Source organism: Podarcis cretensis (genome assembly GCF_951804945.1).
Source record: "Podarcis cretensis genome assembly, chromosome: 8".
Lineage (NCBI taxonomy): Eukaryota > Metazoa > Chordata > Lepidosauria > Squamata > Lacertidae > Podarcis > Podarcis cretensis.
Window position 1 is genome coordinate 34,763,960 of NC_137177.1, and position 6,000 is coordinate 34,769,959.

The window sequence follows — 6,000 nt, forward strand, 5'->3', positions numbered from 1 at the left end:
ATACAAACTGTGATGATGGTGACTTAAATCACATGCTGGTGATAATAGGTAATTTTTTTTAAAGTGCACCTTGCATAAGTAAAAAATTGGCTGAGAATTGCATTTCTTATTAAATTAAAACTGGCCTGCTTCTTTGTTCTGAATTCAATATAGGATGTCAATTTAATAAAAGTTTTAATAATTCACACTTGAAGATAAGGATCATAATCTTTCAAAACTCAGCTGCACAGTATCCTCAGAGAGTCACTTTTGTACCTACTGTATTTATCATGGGCCTCTTAAAACTGAAGGTATGCCCAGATTGAAACAAACTGGAAAGATCTGGCCACCGTGCTGCAGGAGGGATGTGCAGAATCCCAGACTGCATTACTTGGCCAAATACATAAATATAATTCTGCTCTCTGTAACTTTTGAAGGTACCTTTCAAATATCAAACCCTAAGAATGCTGCTTGTTTTGTAATCTAGTCAAATGCTGAAGCAGTGCTATAACTTACATTTATCCCTTTGAATCTTTGATCCAGTTGATTTGCAGCAGTCTGAATTGGATGGCAACAAAATTATGTTGCTCTGTACTTTTTCCTGCTCGAAATCCTTTGAGGCTTAGTCAAGAGGACAGAAACAGATCCAACAAGAAAGCTACAAGCAAAGAATGCACTGAATCCTTTATTCTCTTTTAACAATGACAGTGCCTCCCAAAAGGCAAAAATGTATCTTACTCTTGCTTTTTAGAATTGCACTCTATGTACAGCTCAGGACCTGCTTGTCCTCAGTGTATAGGAATTGTAATGATTTGATACTGTACAAAGCCTTACATAAAAGTCTTTCTGTTAACAGAGCTTTAGAAATCATTTATGAACACTGTGTCTTAAAACATTTTGTTCATCATTCTAAAAGAAAACATTTCATTTTCTGGGCCTTCACATCTCTATAAACAAGATCTGACCATCACAAGGGATTTAAGATTAAATCTCTGACTATCAGATAACCGAATTTGTTTGAATATAATTATTCACGTTATTGTATTCTTTTTTCTTATTTAAATATCTCATTTCAACTACTACATTCAAATATACATTGGAAATAAACTTTTAAGATAAAGAAAGAGGAACTCATAGCAATAATTTAGAACATGGGACAATGAACACTGCATGAAATTTAATGAGTTTTGTTCCCCCTCCCCTTTTCTCAGCCCTTTTAATGGAAATGAATGCTTTATGTCTGCTTAACTGTTATTTTCTGAATAATAATCTGTTTTACTATAATATTGGTTTCTGTTTTTGCCCATTCCTCATAAAATAGCAAAACCAAAGAGATGCTAGTTTAGCAGCTTGTAGCCCCATTTGTAAAAAACAAAAACAAAACTTTAATAAATTCAATTTGTAATTATTGTAAAGAACTGAACTTGTAATATAACAGACATGATCATTCTATTGCAAACCAAGTTATGCATAATGCATTCTAGGTTCCTAAAGTAACAAAGTGATTTTCAACATGGAGCACTGGAAACAAAGCAAAAAATTGCATTTCCCCCAGAAAAGTTGTTTCTCTGCCCCCCCCCCAACAGTCACCCCAAAAAAACCTGTCCCCCTCTCCATGGCTTCAAAATTTCTGGAAATTTTACGTATCTGCTCAAGTTAAACTTTAGGCATTCAATGGCATTAATCCATCTCCAAGGGTGGAGTGTGAGGGCTCCTTGGAATCAGTCTTAGTCTTAGATGACAGGGGAGGCAGGGTGTTTCTAACTTCCACTTCAGAAGTTATAATACTGGTCATAAAGAAACCTTGCATGCATCTAGAAAATGTCAACAATTATAGTCTGGTTGACAACATGTCCTGAGCAAAGTGCTTCAATAAAAGTGTTTCTCTATATCCATTTAAATCAGGCTACAGGCAAGGTTTTAGGACAGAAACTGCCTTGAGCAATTTGTAGGATGGCTTTTTCTGAAAACCAAAGGGTTCAAAACCCTGTTGATTCTCTTGGACCTCTCAGGTGCTTTTGATGTCATTGACCATCAGGATAATATATCGGAACTGTGTGCTTGAGATACCACATAGTGATGGTTCTCCTATTTGGATAGCTAATTCCAGAGAGTTCTGCTGGGGAACTGTGGCTCAGCCCCTTAGTTATTACACTCCAGGGTACACAATTCTATTCCCCTCTCTGCCCCTAAAGCTGTTTAACATAAAACTGCTGGGAGAGGTCTGCAGAGATTTTTCTTGAGGTATCATCAATACACAAAAAGGCATCCAACTGTTTCTCTTTTTCATCTTTTAGGTGAGACTTTTGTGCCCTGAATCAGTGCCTAGGTGTGGTGGAGGATTGGATAAGGGTTTATTGACTGATATTCAATCTAGACAAGATGGAGGTACCTTGGTAAGTGGTTTATCTGACCAGATGATGGTGTTAAATTTGTTCTGGAAAAATTGCATTCTCTTATGCATTAGGGCCACAGTTTAGGGGCTAGTATTAACTCAATATTGTCACCCAATATTTACGTGACCTCTGTGGCTCAAAATGCCTTTTATCAACTTGCACTGTAAGAAAGCTCTTCCTAATGTTTAACCTAAAACCCTTTTCATGTAATATGATCCCAATGGTTTGAGTTCTATTCTCAGAAGTAAAAGTAGTAAATAGTTTTATGAACTATGTCAGGGGTGGGGGACCTCTGGCCCACAGGCTAAATCTGGCCAATCAGGGTCTAAAATTTCATTTGCTAGGCCACTTTTCCCAAATCATGCCCACTTACTAACACCTACGATGTGAGGAGGACAGAGATGCAGCTGTCAATGCACAATTAGGAGCATCATTGAAGTGCACGCCTAATATTACATTGGTAAAGGAAAGCAGGCTTCAACTGTACAACCTAACAGCTGGTGTGTGGCAGAACCAAAGCCTGCTCAACAGTCTGCACAAGTGACCTATCCAAGGGAGTTTTTAGAACAGAAAACCCCTAATTTCCATGCCCTACTGAAACCAGACTTAACTACAACATTCTCTTCTCTTTTTGGGTCCTGTAAAGTCCTGCTGGCAAGGGTAGGTAAGCTGCGGTCCTGCAGTGTCCTTGGACTACAAGGCCACGTGGAGTGGAAGCTGCAGCTACAAAGAGCTAGGAATTAATCGTCATCATCTAGATCAGTGTTTCCCAACCTTGGGTTCTCCAGCTGTTTTCGGATTACAATCCCCCCCCCCCCGACCACTGGTCTTGCTAGCTAGGTATGATGGGTGTTGTAGCCCAAAAACAGCTGGAGAACCCAAGGTTGGGAAACATTGATCTAGAGGACCATTCCTCACACTATGTTGACACAAGCTAATTCGTATCTAATTGTGAATTAATTTGCAGCTCCCTTTTAGAGAAAGAAAAGCAGAATGCCGATGGGGAAGACGGAATGGACAGATAATAAACACTGCACGCAAGGGGGGGTTGGGTGCCGCGGCCCCTGACTCAAGAGGGGAAGCGGCCCCCTCACCCGATCGCGCGCAGACTTCTTTTTAAAAAACAATATGTCGGCATCCATTCAATCGCGAAAGGAGAGGACGGGACCAGAGGCCGCCTTCCCGGTACCTCTCCCGCCAACACTTCTAGGTGGATTTGCCAAAACCCCGTCTGATTTTCGGGGGCGATTTTTTAAAAAAGCCCCGATTCAGCTCTGCTATCAGAAATAACGGCCCCCTCCATTTACCCCTTGGCCTACTCGCGAACCTACCTCCTCCCAGGGCACGCGATACCCCTCCCCCCCTCGCCCCTCCCCCCCACAGCTCCACCTCAGCACCCCCCTGCCTGGGGTGTGTGAGGTAGAAACATAATCCTTCGCCATCTTTTTCGATCTTAAGGGAGGGGAAACAAAAAAAAACAACAACAACAATCCGCAGGCCGCGGCCTCCTCCTCACCGTTCAGACGCGGCCTTCTTCTCTCGCCCGCTTTTGCCTACCTCACAGCTCACCACCGCAGCAGTAGCAGCAGGCCCAGACGTCCTGCGCGCGCAGCACTACCAGCCAGGAGCGAACTAAGTGAAGCCGCTGGGAGATGTAGTTCTTCCGCCCCCCCTTGCCTATTTGCACCGCGATCGGCTTTCACGTCATGTACTACAAGAACCAGCATGCCTCTGCAGGAGCCCGTCACCGACTATCTTCCGCCCCGCCGACTCTCGCGCTGTCTCTCTAAAGGCAAGTTCCTCCCCCTTTTCCAGCTCGCGCGCTCTACGTCCGCAGGAGCCACGCTTAGGCCTGATGGGAGGTGGAGTCTTTTTCAGCCCAAGCTAGACTAGCTGGCATAGAAGTATCGCCGAGGAGGGACTACAATTCCCAATGTTGGCGAGAAAGTCTTTAGGGTGAATATGCTCTCGAAATGCTGGCGCAGGATGTTGTCTTCTTTATAATATAGTGAGGCTCCCTGTGCGGGCTTCGAAAAAAAAGTGGCATTTTACGAGGGGCCAAGAGGAGAATTTATATGAGAGGGCAGTCTTTCCGTATCATGCTTGGTTGCTTAATTTTATTTTTTTATTCTTATGATCCCTTGCATTTATATCCTACCTTTTTCTCAAAGGAGCTCTAATGTAGCATACAGTACATGGTTCACCTCCTCATTTAACCCCCATAACCACCCTGTGAGGTAGACTCGACCCAAAGCCACCAGAGAGCTTCATGGCCTATTGGGGATTTGAACCTTGGTTTCTCCCAGGTCCTAGTCTGATATAAGCATTATGCCACACTAACCCTCAAGTGCCTCAAAGTAATAAACAACAGCATTAAAGTAGATAAGAAAGGGCAATAAGGTCACCCCAAAATACGTACAGTACATTTCAAAGCCCTTCCCACTAAACTTAATGTCTGTGCCCTTTGCTTTGTTCATCCTTTATCTACCTGCCCTCCCAATAAAAACAAATCCTGGGTAAATAATAATGTGTTCCCTCATGGATAGGCTGAGTGAGCCAGATTCACTCCATCTGTTCTTTCAAGTTTGTCTTATTTATTACATTTATACAGTTTACCAACTTTTCCTCCACGTTGTTCAAGGTAGTGTATATGGTGCTCTCCCTCCACATTTTATCCTCACAACAACTCTGTGTAGTAGGTTAGGCTGAGAGGCAGTGACTGGCCTGAGGTCATCCAGTGAGTTGCATGACTGAGTGGGGTTTATGAAGCCTGTTATCCCATACCTTAGGTTTTTCTTTCATAGGTCAGCACTCATAAGCACTACACTATACTGGCTCTAAAAAGAGGCATGGACAAAAATGTGGACAAAAGTGCCATACAAATCCATAGCAGCAATGACCAGAGAAAATTGCACAGAGCTGGAACCTAATACCTAGAAGCCTAGGCTATATAAAACCGATGAGTTCTCCCATGTGTTGGAGAGGATGTCCTACTATAAGGACATACAGTATCAGCAAATGTGGTGGAGTGTCCAAAAACTGAAAAGTTATGGGAAAAAGTATTTACAAAAATATATTTGATTACAGAAACATCTTTAATTACAATTACAAGGCGACAGTCCCCATGACCCCAGGACTAGCTCTACTTAACTCATGTCATCACAATGCAATATGTATTGTATTGTAAAAGAACTCATAACACATCTGTTAACTGCAGCAACAACAACTATTGCCAGGACGTGGGAATCATTACAATTAACTATGGACCAATGGTATAATGCAATTTGACAAACTACATTATTGGAAATAACATATTATTTAATTAATTAAAAATTAAAAGTTGTAAGAGGCCAAAAGAAAGTCAACAATTTTTATTTTTATGCATTCTGGTGTGACTTTACTGATTACACAAATAATGAGGCATATGGTAAAACACCCATATTTTATAGCAGTCTGTACATGAAGTACATATTTTTCCCTCCCCCGCTTGATGTTTTACAAACAGTTTTTCTTTATATATAGATATATGAACTGCAAAGAGATGCAGCACATAGAATAACCCAATTTATTAGAATCAAGTTGGTCATATTAGTTCATGCTGATTTTAGTAACGTTTTGTACCGTA

General features: G+C 41.5%; 1 protein-coding gene across 3 annotated transcripts in view; it reads right to left on the minus strand.

Moving 5' to 3' along the window:
- Window positions 1-4,036, minus strand: part of THRAP3 (thyroid hormone receptor associated protein 3) — a 44,038-nt gene extending 40,002 nt beyond the window's left edge. For 2 of the 3 annotated variants that reach the window (XM_079988117.1, XM_079988114.1), the window contains exon 1: window positions 3,892-4,036. The gene's annotated coding sequence lies outside the window, so the exon portion shown is untranslated. The remainder of the gene's footprint in view (window positions 1-3,891) is intronic. The other variant, XM_079988115.1, reaches the window with a different exon arrangement.
- Between the last annotated feature and the right edge of the window lie 1,964 nt (window positions 4,037-6,000).